General features: G+C 41.5%; 1 protein-coding gene across 2 annotated transcripts in view; it reads left to right on the forward strand.

The window, feature by feature from the left end:
- Window positions 1-1318: 1318 nt before the first annotated feature.
- The window catches only part of LOC106584157 (zinc finger protein 644), a 53288-nt gene continuing 42179 nt past the window's right edge, over window positions 1319-12427 (forward strand). The window contains exons 1-2 of one of the 2 annotated variants that reach the window (XM_014169088.3): window positions 1319-1447; window positions 5043-5092. The gene's annotated coding sequence lies outside the window, so the exon portion shown is untranslated. Of the gene's footprint in view, window positions 1448-2278; window positions 2444-5042; window positions 5093-12427 lie in introns of those variants that run through there. The other variant, XM_082967941.1, reaches the window with a different exon arrangement.

The raw sequence follows: 12427 nt of genomic DNA on the forward strand, positions 1-12427 counted from the left end.
TCGATTTAGGGCCAAATGATCAATGGCGGGAAAAGTATCCAATTGTCATACATGTACTTGAGTAAAAGTAAAGATACCTTAATAGAAAATCACTCAAGTAAAAGTGAAAGCCACCCCATAAAATACAACTTGAGTAAAAGTCTAAAAATATTTGGTTTTAAACATACTCAAGTATCAAAAGTAAATATAATTGCTAAAATATACTTAAGTATATTAAGCAAACCAGACAGCACCATTTTCTTGTTTTTATTTATGTACTGATAGCCAGGGGTACACACTAGACATAATTTACAAACGAAGCATGTGTGTTTAGTGAGTCCGCCTGATCAGAGGCAGTAGGGATGACCTGTGATGTTCTCTTGATGTGTGCGAATTTTACAATCTTCCTGTCCTGCTAAGCATTCAAAATGTAACTAGTACTTTTGGGTGTCAGGGAAAATGTATGGAGTAAAAAGTATATTATTTTCTTTAGGAATGTAGTGAAGTAAAAGTAAAAGTTGTCAAAAATATAAATAGTAAAGTACATATATCCCCCCAAAATACTAAGGTATTACTGTAAAGTGATTACAGTACTTTACACTGCTGCAAACGATGCGGTTCTTTTACGTGAACGGAGCCAAATGATGTGGTTCACCGAAAAGACTGGAAATCTCCATCAGTGTGAATGATCCCAATTCTAGCCACAAGACAGCTGCAATAAAAAAAAAGAAACCTATTGTGGGTAGTGCTCAAACGATTACATCATGTCTTTACGTACCTTCGCTATTATGTCCTATCCCCCCACTCCCACCTGTCCAATAGCCTCGTACGAACCATCGCGAGATCAAGATAGTTCTTGCCCACAATAGAACGTAAGCTTACATTCTGTCCAAATAGAATGTAAACTCGCGAGATCAGGATGGTTTGTAAGAGGCTACCTGTCCAATACAATGTTGAGTGAAATCTATGTACAGTAATATGTAACCTTTGATGGTGTTAGGCTACAATGTAATGTTCTACTGTGTTATGGTAATATTTGACGGTGTGTGTTGGTTAACTGTATCACTCTACTACATCCCACAGTTTGACCATCTTCCAAGCACAATTTAACCCAACGACTTTTCTACAGTGATCTAGGTCTGGGATGATCCATATTTTGAATAGGGGAAGGTTCGTTTTGTTGAGATCATTGCCATAATTAAATTGAGCAGGAGTGGAATAAAATACAGATTCTATGACATTATGTTCATGGCATTTTGCAGTATAAATGAGAGAGAAGTCCCATGCGCTGTGCTATTCAACTGACATTTAAAACAATTCTCTCCGCTGCGAAAATACCTCTCAGATTATAGTTTAACCTGCAGAATTTTAAGCAAAATGGCGACAGTGTAGTGGATGGAGGACGAAAAACGTAATGTCAAGTGTAATGACAAACGTTCCAATTGTTATTGTTTTCTGCATTGGGAAGGTAGGTCTCATGCTTCTATACACACGTCTATAGGAAATGGATTAGTATATTGACGTATCGGGTGTTGTCATGTTGATAGGTTCGTGGTAGCTCTTGGTTTTATTGGGCAGGGAACATAGCGGGGACACACTGGCACCATACTGGCATAGAGATGATTTAACGCAAGACACTGAGCTCGACATTCATAATGGACAGTATCTGATGGGTTTGACTGCCATTCACACATGTATGCACTCCATTGTTTAAGTCCTGACTGTATTGTAGTTTTTTTCAAAGTTTTTTTAATTTAACCTTTATTAACAAGAAATTCGTAAATTGTTATTTACAATGACGGCCTACCGGGGAACAGTGGGTTAACTGCCTTGTTCACGGGCAGAACGACAGATTTTTACCATGTCAACTCGGGGATTTAATCCATCAATTCTTCCGTTACTGGCCCAACGCTCTAACCACTAGGCTACCTGCCGCCCGCTACAGTAGTTGAGCACCATTCCAAAAGTTTTTAGTTTTTTTTTTACTCAATACATTCGTTCTTGTTTCTGTAGCCTACTCAATGGGTATGTAGCCATTTTCACATTTCCATAAATTCATAAAATGTTTGGGAATGAAGTAAAGGCATTTGTGAAAATTCTATAGCAATATAGAGTGGGAAATAGAGTAGAGTGCATTTGGACAATTAATAGACACTGCAGTAAATAAAACCTAATAAAAACACCTGTCTTGTCCAGTACCAGAGTCTACCCAGACCAGTGAGCCATAGCCAATCAGAGCTACAGTAGGCCTTTATGCAAATAATCAATTTGCCATACTGGCCTGCCATAATTCACTTTGAACTGGACTGTGTGTTTGTTTACAGACAGTTGCAACAGCGTAACTTTAGATCTTCAGAATGCATTCGCCAAAAGCCACAAAATGAACCAGAATGGATTTCTGCAAATATGTAGCACTGGAGTCTTCTCACATTTGGAAACATATTGATCAAACAACCATGAAAAGGTAGGCTCTCTCTCCCTCAGTAATGCACATCAACAACAACAAGATCAACAACTAATACTAACAAGAGTGAGATGAGCTAAACTCTAACGAGGGAACATTAGATAAACCCTCTGAAACTTTTTCAGCTAGTTGGCCGTCAAAAATGCACTTATAAACAATCGGGAATAGTGTCTTTCTGCAGCTTGCATGCCAATGCATGCTTATCCCAACCCACGTTTTGACAACTGAATGGGAATTTGCCTGCCTGCCCATTTGATCGATACCAAATACATTTGATTGACAACTATGGGTGCGCTCGTAAATTGCCTCCAGTGTGTTAGAGTGGGCTCTGTGTTCGTAAATTCAGAGCGTTGTCAGATTGTCTTGGTAAATTGAGAGCGTTTCGCTTTCCGAGCGCACCCTGCACTATTGACACTGGATGCTTAGGCCGGAGGAGTAGGGTTGATCGGAGTGTTCCTCACAACGGCAGTCAATCACCCAAGCTAACCGGCTAAAGGTGGTTAGCTTGCTGGCGACTTCCAGGCACAAATGAGAGAACGCCTCACTCTGACCATTTTACTCGCCCTAGCAGAGCTGGTTAGACCGTTTACATGTTATCTAGAGCGTTAGTGACTAACTGTGCTGCAGGGAAGAATTTAATTACTTTTTTTGCTGACGTTTACTGACACCAGTCATATTCAGCGGGTGTTGAGCGTTCATAAATTCAGCAGTTATTCTGCGCTCTGGCACACTCAAGACGAGAGTGCTCTGAAATCAGAGTAGATAGCCGGAGTGAATTTACAACGCAAGAGATATACTAACTGGATAACAGTCGTTCAAGTTCAGCATATCTAGCTAGCTAGCTAACATAGCGATTCAAATGTCTTGCCAGCTAACCAAATGATACCTGTATCTCTAGCTGTAGCCAGTGAAACTATATGAGGGAATAAGTCTCTCACTCATCCACTCCTCCAATGACATGACATCCTCCCAGCAGCTAGCTAGCTAGTTAGCTAACGTTAGGCTCCGTGTTTTTAGCTTGTTAAATAAACAGATACACTAGGCTATTAGCCACATTATGACTGATCATTGCCCTTACTAGTTTGATTGTATTGACATTCCCAGCCTTAGTTACATTGCGTCCCGAATGGGTGGAGGCAGCAAACAATGTACCAGGCCAACTGTGATTTACAACCTGATAGCAATTTTTGTTGGACTACTTATATTAATCATGCATTGAACTGCATCCATTTATTCAGCCAACAATGCCTTACTGTACATCATGGAATCTTTTGTCAAATAGAACCTATTTTTAAAACCTCTTATGAAGTTGATGTTGTAGCATAAACTGGGGATTTGATATCTTGGACTAATATTATGATTGTCTGTTTGTTTCATACCTGCAGAGTAGTGAAAACGCTGTCAGTTCCACTTTAAAGTTCTATTCTAAAACATTATTTTGTTCCGCTACCATTCCTTGAATACTAATTATAGAATATCATAGAAATCAAGTCCTATTTGCATGTAGTCCTATACATGTCACTTTACTCCACTGTGTCCATTACATTCCAATATCTGATATGCATCATGTGAGGAGCATGTCTCTGAATGCCCTGCTGTTAACTAAACCATTGTTTATTGACACAGATTTTCTAGAAACAGATTCCTGCAGTAGCCTACTTTAAAGACACTGACATCTTTGCACTTTGAAGGGCATCTGCCACAGCATCTGCTAGGATATAATGAATTAGGCCCACATTAATAACACCTTTCAGTTAGGTAGGTATGGGAGTAACTTACCCCAGTTACACTATACCTGAAATACATGCAAATGCCAAAGCATTTATAACATATTAGAATAAGCTATGATTATGACATAAATCAAATTATATTTACTTTATATGAAACTTGATCTACATTCTGGCTTAAAATACACAGCAAATTCCTTGTAAACTGATTTCACAGTTTGACTCGATAAATTAGATTGACTAGGCAAGTTAACTGCAAATTGATTATATGTTACTTGACAAGGTCAAATATTTTAACCAAGCCGCCAGAATTCCCAGAATGCATGGCATAGCAAAACAGTCATGTTTACAGAGGCAGCAACACAAATGGCATGCTATTCCCTATATAGTGCACTACTCTTAGCCAGGGCCCATAGGGTTATGGTCAAAAGTAGTGCACTATATATGGAATAGGGTGCCATTTGGAACAGAAGCTGAGTCAGTAGGCGCACATACTGCTATAAATGAAGAGGGCAGGGACTACTTTAATGGGAGTACACTGCCCTGATTTAGCAGCTGCAGAGAGAGATACGATTTGAGTAATCTTTAGGAAGGATATAGTACTAAGGACATTACATATAGAAAAAAAAATGTGACAAAAGGAAATAAGGGCAGAAGGAATTGAATGATGTGGCACACATTGACAATATTTTCTTAGTACAAAACGTTGAATCTATAGGAAATATCCTATTGAAGCTACTTAAGTAGCCAACACTGCCATTGACCATTGCCATTACGGGAATATTTCTGTATCACTTTTATCAGGCAAGTTATGATACTGTGTTATATTAGTGTATGATTACAAATAGAACATGTTTATTTCTTAATTACAGGTGGGTTTTCAGAAGACCGTAGGGTGGAACCAATGGTTTGTAATAGACTGGTAAGTAATGACTGCTTTGGATTCATCTATTAAGGTATTCCACAATGCTTTTTACATTTGTATCACAAACCATTTTTGAGAAAATCTAGATGAAAGGGGCCATTTTAGACCTATACATGCCTCCTGTAAGATCTTATGATCCGTGAACCGTATATGATACAGACAACATCTTGGTGTCAATTATAAGGACACAAGGCGAGACCCAGATGCAGACACGGGAGGGACATGGTCTGAGTCTTTGATATTTATTAATCAATCCAAAAGGGGTAGGCAAGAGAATGGTCGTGGACAGGTAAAAGGTAAAAACCCGTTTAGAGTCCAAGAGGTTCAGAGAGACAGGCAGGCTCTAGGTCAGGGCAGGTAGAATGGTCAGGCAGGCGGGTACGGAGTCCAGAAAACAGGCAAGGGTCAAAACCGGGAGGACTAGCAAAGAAGAATACAAGCAGGAGTACGGGAAAAACACGCTGGTTGACTTGGGGGGGAACACACGATCACAAGGACAGGTGAAACAGCTAAGGGTGTGACAGTCAATATACTCCTTATAGTGTGCTATAATGTGGAGTATGTCTGGATTCTGAAATACAAATTTTCGCATAAATTTATTAAACATTACAAATATTAATATGAATATATCAAAACAACCTTTTTTTGATTTAGCTTATTTTTACACATATTGTTTGGAACAATATACTATTTAAACACATAACATTTCCAGAGTGGGCTCTCTGGTACTTATAACTAAATGACCCATTTTATACATAGAAATGTACATTATAGGTCATTTAACCAATCACAGCCGTCCTTTAGGATTGCACATTCAGAAAATCACCAGTAGAGCAAGTTCCCTTTGAAACCATTTACCATTCACTGTGTTGGTAGTGCTCATAAAATGTATCGTCAGAACTTCAGAATTAGAAGAGAGCCCACTCTGGAAATTGTATGTACTTGTAGACTATTTAAAAATATATATATATATATATTTCACCTTTATTTAACCAAGTAGGCTAGTTGAGAACAAGTTCTCATTTGCATCTGCGACCTGGTCAAGATAAAGCAAAGCAGTTCGACACATACAACAACACAGAGTTACACATGGAATAAACAAACATACAGTCAATAATACAGTAAAGAAAGTCTATATACAGCATGTGCAAATAAGGTAGGATAAGGAAGGTAAGGAAACAAATAGGCCATGGTGGCGAAGTAATTACAATATAGCAATTAAACACTGGAATGGTAGAATGTGCAGAAGATGAATGTGCAAGTAGAGATACTGGGGTGCAAAGGAGCAAGATAAATAAATAAATACAGTATAGGGATGAGGTAGTTGGATGGGCTATTTCAAGATGGGCTATGTACAGGTTCAGTGATCTGTGAGCTGCTCTGACAGCTGGTGCTTGTAAGGGAGATAAGAGTCTCCAGTTTTAGTGCTTTTTAGCAGTTCGTTCCAGTCATTGGCAGCAGAGAACTGGAAGGAGAGGCGGCCAAAGGAAGAATTGGCTTTGGGGGTGACCAGTGAGATATACCTGCTGGAGCGCGTGCTACGGGTGGGTGCTGCTATGGTGACCAGTGAGCTGAGATAAGGCGGGGCTTTACCTAGCAGAGACTTGTAGATGATCTGGAGCCAGTGGGTTTGGCGACGAGTATGAAGCGAGGGCCAGACACCTAGGTATTTGTAGTTGTCCACATATTCTAAGTCAGAACCGTGCAGAGTAGTGATGCTGGACGGGTGGGCAGGTGGGGGCAGCGATCGGTTGAAGAGCATGCATTTAGTTTTACTTGCATTTAAGAGCAGTTGTGAGGCCACGGAAGGAGAGTTGTATGGCATTGAAGCTCGTCTGGAGGTTAGTTAACACAGTCTCCAAAGAAGGGCCAGAGGTATACAGAATGGTGTCGTCTGCATAGAGGTGGATCAAAGAATCACCAGCAGCAAGAGCGACATCATTGATGTATACAGAGAAGAGAGTCGGCCCGAGAATTGAACCCTGTGGCACCCCCATAGAGACTGCCAGAGGTCCGGACAACAGGCCCTCCGATTTGACACACTGAACTCTATCAGAGAAGTAGTTGGTGAACCAGGCGATGCAATCATTTGAGAAACCAAGGCTGTTGAGTCTGCCAATAAGAATGTTGTGATTGACAGAGTCGAAAGCCTTAGCCAGGTCGATGAATACGGCTGCACAGTAATGTCTCTTATCGATGGCGGTTATGATATCGTTTAGGACCTTGAGCGTGGCTGAGGTGCACACATGACCAGCTCTGAAACCAGATTGCATAGCGGAGAAGGTACAATGGGATTCGAAATGGTCGGTAATCGGTTGGTTAACTTTGCTTTCGAAGACCTTAGAAAGGCAGGGTAGGATAGATATAGGTCTGTAGCAGCTTGCTTCTAGAGTGTCACCCCCTTTGAAGAGGGGGATGACCGCGGCAGCTTTCCAATCTATGGGAATCTCAGACGATACGAAAGAGAGGTTGAACAGGCTAGTAATAGGGGTTGCAACAATTTCGGCAAATCATTTTAGAAAGAGAGGGTCCAGATTGTCTAGCCCGGTTGATTTGTATGGGTCCAGATTTTGCAGCTCTTTCAGAACATCAGCTATCTGGATTTGGGTGAAGGAGAAATAGGGGAGGCTTGGGCGAGTTACTGTGGGGGGTGGAGGGCTGTTTATCGGGGTAGGGGTAGTCAGGTGGAAAGCATGGCCAGCCGTAGAAAAATGCTTATTGAAATGTTCAATTATAGTGGATTTATCGGTGGTGACAGTGTTTCCTAGCCTTAGTGGGCAGCTGGGAGGAGGTGCTCTTATTCTCCATGGACTTTACAGTGTCCCAGAACTTTTTTATTTATTTTTACTATTTTATTTACTATTTTATTTTACTTTTTTTTTATTGTTCCAAGCAATATGTCTTAAAATGAACACAATCTAAAAGGGCTGGTTTGAGATATTCATATTAATATTTTTAACGTTGAATAAATTCATGTGAAAATGTGTATTTCAGAATCTAGACATACTCCACATGTTAGAGCAGACAGTGGCGTCATGCCCACAGGGGGACACAGGCACATGCCCCCTGGCACACTGACCGGACAAGGCTACTCTAGTGTGTGCAGTATCGTCGGTGGCGAAAGAGAACACACACAGCGTATAGTGATGTACGCAGCATTTGATTTGATTTTAGCTGCCAGTAATGTATTTTAGCTGCCGGAGGTAAGTTTGTAAATTATTTTGATCAAGCTGTGTAGCCTATTGATTCCTTCTTGATGAATAAATAAAACATGTGTGGATTGTTTCTCTGTAATACTAGCCACCAATCAATTTTATGAAGTTGACTTCTGCTAGCCAGCTAGATAGGTTCCCAATCTTCCAACCTCATCACTAGCTACCAAGCCATTTCAGACTATCAATCAAGTTAGAGTAGCTTGTTTATCTATCTTAGCTAAGATTACCTATGTAGAAAAATATACATATTTTGTTCATAGAATTAGGGATAATGATTATGGGTTTAGATTGCAGGAATAAGCCGTTTCAGGTGTTTGAACAATGCAAAATTCTCCAACTTCCAGAAGGGGGCACACCACCCCCTTCCATCCTAATGTACTTCATACCCCCTCTAAATGAATGGGTGCATGACACCACTGAGAGCACACTATAATGACAACAAGATGTTGTTTGTATCATCTACGGTTCACGAATCATAAGGTACCACAGGAGGCATGTATAGGTCTAAAAAGGGCCTAAAATGGCCACTTTCATCATGATGAACATCAAAATAAATTGTATTAATCAATTGCACACAAGGTCCAATCACAATTTGACTTCCACTCTTAACTCAACCTCTCTGAATGACACATACATATACAGGTTTTTGGAGTGGTGCTGCCACACTGGGTGCCCGGGGAGTTGTTGTTGTGGGGGGTTAAGGTCCTTGCTCAAGGGCACAACGCCAGGCACTGGCATCTAGGATTTGATACCAGCAACCCTCAGGTTGCCAGCTCACTTCCCGCCAGATCCGGGATTTGAACTTGCAACCTTCCAATTTCCGTCTGGCCTCTTTAACCGCTCAGCTATCTACCGTCCATGATTGTCATCATAATTTTCTATAAAATAGATTGTGATACTAATGTAAAAAGCATGTCAATCATACTTCCTCCCAATGAAGTTTCAATGTGAGAATTGCCTGAACAATCAGAGATACCATAAATATTTTCCGCTCCTACTGGCATGGAATTGCCCATTAGTAAAATGTACAGTACCAGGCAAATGTTTGGACACACCTACTTATTCCAGGGTTTTTCTTTATTTTTACTCTTTTCTACATTATAGAATAATAGTGAAGACATCAAAACTATGAAATAACACATATAGAATCATGTAGTAACCCAAAAAGTGTTAAACCAAGATTTCTCAATTACTACCCTTTGCCTTGATGACAGCTTTGCACACTCTTGGCATTCTCTCAACCAGCTTCATGAGGTAGTCACCTGGAATGCATTTATATTAACAGTTGTGCCTTGTTAAAAGTTAATTGTGGAATTTATTTCCTTCTTAATGCGTTTCAGCCAGTCAGTTGTGTTGTGACAAGGTAGGGTTGGTATACAGAAGATAGCCGTTTTGGTAAAAGACCAAGTCCATATTATGGCAAGAACAGCTCAAATAACTAAAGAGAAACGACAGTCCATCATTACTTTAAGACATGAACGTCAGGCAATCCGGAAAATGTCTAGAACTGTGAACGTTTCTTCAAGTGCAGTCGCAGAAACCATCAAGTGCTGTGATGAAACTGGCTCTCGTGAGGACTGCCTGCTGCAGAGGATAAGTTCATTAGAGTTACCAGCCTCAAAAATTGCAGCCCCAATAAATGCTTCACAGAGTTCAAGTAACAGACACATCTCAAAATCAACTGTTCAGAGGGGATTGCGTGAATTAGGCTTTTATGGTCGAATTGTTGCAAAGAAACCATTATTAAAGGACACCGATAATAAGAAGAGATTTGCTTGGTCCAAGAAACACGAGCAATAGACATTAGACAGGTGGAAATCTGCCCTTTGGTCTGATGAGTCCAAATTTGAGATTTTTGGTTCCAACCGCCATGTCTTTGTGAAACGCAGAGTAGGTGAACGGATGATCTCCGCATGTTTGGTTCCCACCGTGAAGCATGGAGGAGGAGGTGTGATGGTGTGGGGGTGCTTTGCTGGTGACACTGTCTGTGATTTATTTAGAATTCAAGGCACACTTAACCAGCATGGCTACCACAGCATTCTGCAGCAATACACCATCCTATCTGGTTTGCGCATAGTGGGACTATCATTTGTTTTTCAACAGGACAATGAGCCAACACACCCCCAGGCTGTGTAAGGGCTATTTGACTAAGAAGGAGAGCGATGGAGTGCTACATCAGATGATCTGGCCTCCACAATCACCCGACCTCAACCCAATTGAGATGGGTTCGGATGAGTTGGACCGCAGAGTGAAGGAAAAGCAGCCAACATGTGCTCAGCATATGTAGGAACTCCTTCAAGACTGTTGGAAAAGCATTCCAGGTGAAGCTGGTTGATAGAATGCCAAGTGTGCAAATCTGTCATCAAGGCAAAGGGTGGCTACTTTGAAGAATCTCAGTTGTATGTCTCCAAACATACTGCAATAATACCTGAAGCTGTAGCTCAGATGTATGAACAGTTCTTATAATATAGCTGGGTGTCATTAGATTTATTACAGCCTGAATTTAACATTTGTTAAATTGAAGGAAAAAAAATGGCCTACACACAGTAATACCCCATAATGTCAAAGTGGAATTATGTTTTTAGAAATGTTTACAAACTAATTAAAAATGAGAAGATGAAATGTCTCAATGTCTCGAGTCTATGGCAAGCCTTAATACATTCAGGAGTAAAAACCTGCTTAAAAAGTCACACAATAAGTTGCATGGATAATCATGGATTGGATAATCACTATTATTGCACAATAAGTTGCACAATAATCATGTTGAACACTATTATTGCACACACTTTAGTGCCTTATTGCAGACATGACACATGTTTTGGAATATTTTTATTCTGTACACGCTTCCTTCTTTTCACTCTCTCATTTAGGTTAGTATTGTGGAGTAACTACAATGTTGTTGATCCATCCTCAGTTTACTCCTATTACAGCCGTTAAACTTTGTAACTGTTTTAAATCCCTGAGTGGTTCCCTTCCTCTCTGGCAACTGAATTAGGAAGGACACCTGTATCTTTGTAGTGACTGGGTGTATTGATACACCATCCAAAGTGTAATTAATAACATCACCATGCTCAAAGGGATATTCAATGTCTGCTTTTTGTTTTTTGCCATTGGAAAACCTCCCTGGTCTTTGTGGTTGAATCCGTGTTCAATATTCACTGCCTGATTGAGGGACCTTAAAGATAATTGTATTTGTGGGGTACAGAGATGAGGTAGTCAGTCATTCAATAATCATGTTGAACACTATTATTGCACACATCTGGATCTGAGCGGCGTCCCAGGTTTTCTCCGCGCGCCGGAACCAGTCGTCCACCGCAGGAGCCTCGGTCTGACTCTGATGCCAAGGGGCCAGAACCGGCTGATACCCCAACACACACTGAAAGGGAGAGAGGTTAGTGGAGGAGTGGCAGAGCGAGTTCTGAGCCATCTCTGCCCAGGGCACAAACTCCGCCCACTTACCCGGCCGGTCCTGGCAATAAGACCTCAGAAACCTACCCACATCCTGGTTAACTGTCTCCACCTGCCCGTTACTCTCAGGGTGAAAACCCAAGGTAAGGCTGACGGAGACCTCCAGACGTTCCATGAATGCCTTCCAGACCCTAGAAGTGAACTGGGGACCCTGATCAGACACCATATCCTCAGGCACCCCGTAGTGCCGAAAGACGTGTGTAAACAGAGCCTCCACCGTTTGTAGGGCCGTAGGGAGACCGGGCAAAGGGAGGAGACGACAGGACTTAGAAAAACGATCCACAACGACCAGGATCGTGGTGTTACCTTGTGAAGGTGGAAGATCGGTTATGAAATCCACCGACAAGTGCGACCACGGCCGTTGTGGAACGGGTAAGGGTTGTAACTTACCTCTGGGCAGGTGTCTAGGAGCCTTGCACAGGGCGCACACTGAGCAGGAGGAAACATAAACCCACACGTCCTTAGCTAAGGTGGGCCACCAGTACCTCCCACTAAGACAGCGCATCGTCCGCCCAATCCCAGGATGACCAGAGGAGGGTGACGTGTGAGCCCAGTAGATCAATCGATCGCGGACAGCAGACGGAACGTACAGACGCCCAGATGGACACTGAGGGGGAGCGGGCTCTGTACGTGACGCCCGCTCAATGTC

This window comes from Salmo salar, chromosome 23, assembly GCF_965601325.2.
Source record: "Salmo salar chromosome 23, fSalSal1, whole genome shotgun sequence".
In the NCBI taxonomy this organism is placed as follows: domain Eukaryota; kingdom Metazoa; phylum Chordata; class Actinopteri; order Salmoniformes; family Salmonidae; genus Salmo; species Salmo salar.